Source organism: Macrotis lagotis, chromosome 3 (assembly GCF_037893015.1).
Source record: "Macrotis lagotis isolate mMagLag1 chromosome 3, bilby.v1.9.chrom.fasta, whole genome shotgun sequence".
Lineage (NCBI taxonomy): Eukaryota > Metazoa > Chordata > Mammalia > Peramelemorphia > Peramelidae > Macrotis > Macrotis lagotis.
In genome coordinates, this window is record NC_133660.1 from 170,908,544 (window position 1) to 170,910,194 (window position 1,651).

Consider the following 1,651-nt stretch of genomic DNA (forward strand, 5'->3'; position numbering starts at 1 on the left):
GTCACACTACCTATTTGTCAATCAAAGCCATTGAATGCCTACTAGGTGCAAAGCTCAAGGTAGGATATTTGAATATATAAATCAATTTGTGGTAAGAATGATGTAACTATTTCTTCAAAGATACAGATCACAGATCATCTATGCCTGCCTGTCCTGTGTAAGCCAATGATGACTTAGTGTATAAATTGGTTGTCTTGGAGTCAAGAAGACCTGGATTCAGTCCTGTCTCTGACACACTGACTATATAACCTGGCTAAGGCACTTAATCTCTCAGGTCCTCAAACAGCCAAGATAAGATGGAAAACATATATTGGACCAACCAAATCTTTTCTCCTCTGGTAACAATCTGTATATAACTGATGTAAATAAAAGTAAATAAAGTTCATTAGAGAAAGTTTCCTGAAACAATTAGAATTTGACATCCTGGATAATAACCAAGCTCTGTAGGTTATCAGTAGATACTTTGGAAAGTTGATTTCATCTCCCAGGGCCTCAGTTTCTTCATCTGTAAAATGAGGGAATAACCATCAAAGTCCAGCTCTAAATTCTAAGAATGCAATTTTTTTTGTAAAATGCTACATGTATTTAATCTATATGTATAATTATATATGTGCATAAGCATATTTGTCTATTTACATGTTTTAAAACTTAGATTCCTATAATCATCAATTAATCAGCAAGTATTTATTAAGCACCTACTGTATGCACTACACTCACTTCTATCGACTGTATTCACAAGATGCCCAGTCTCAAAAATTTTCCTCTATCTTTATATAATTTTTTTGTAATATACCCAATTATGAGAAAGAGCAAGTTCATTCCCCTTATTCCTCATTTCTTCCCCTCAAATTTTTTTCTTTCTTAAAAATAAAAGCATTGAAAGAAACCACTGCCAGTTCTTGTTTTTGTCTTTGTTTACTTTCTATGTGACCCTTGAAGCCAGTGGGATTTTTAAAGAAGCTCCTGTTTCTTTTCCCCATCATCTTTTAGCTTCTTACAATTACTCAAATGTGTTTACCTATATAGATTACTCTTTTTCCTGTTTGCATTTCAAAGATTAATTATAGTTCTGGTCTTTTTATCAAATATTCTTGAAGTGTTCTATTAAATATTTTTCTGATGTAGGATTATAAATGGTTTTGTAGGATGCTATTTTTGGTTATAAATCCTCATGACATTTGTATATCCTTTTAATTTGGACTTTCAGGAAATTAGTGTTGAATTCTTCCAATTTTTATTTTTCCTTCTAATTTTAAAAGATTTGGAAATTTTGTTATGTAATTTTTTGAATTAAAAATCCAAAAGTTTTTTTTTTTAAAGCTTAAAATTGATCTAAGACTTCTGGGACATCCTGTATTGTGTCCATATGTCTAGCACTGTGAATAGAGTGTTCATGCTGGAGTTAGGAAGACTCATCTTCCTGAGTTCAAATTCAGTCTCAGTATCAGATACTTTTATGTGTCCCTAGTTCAGTCATTTAACCTAATTTACTTCAATTTCCTTAACTATAAAATAAGTTGGAGAAGGAATCACAGACTAGTACAGTATCTTTGCCAAGAAAGCCTCAAATGGCATCATGAAAAGTCAGACATGACAAAAACAACTGAACATCGATGATTCTTAAATTATCTTTCAACATGTTTCCACATTA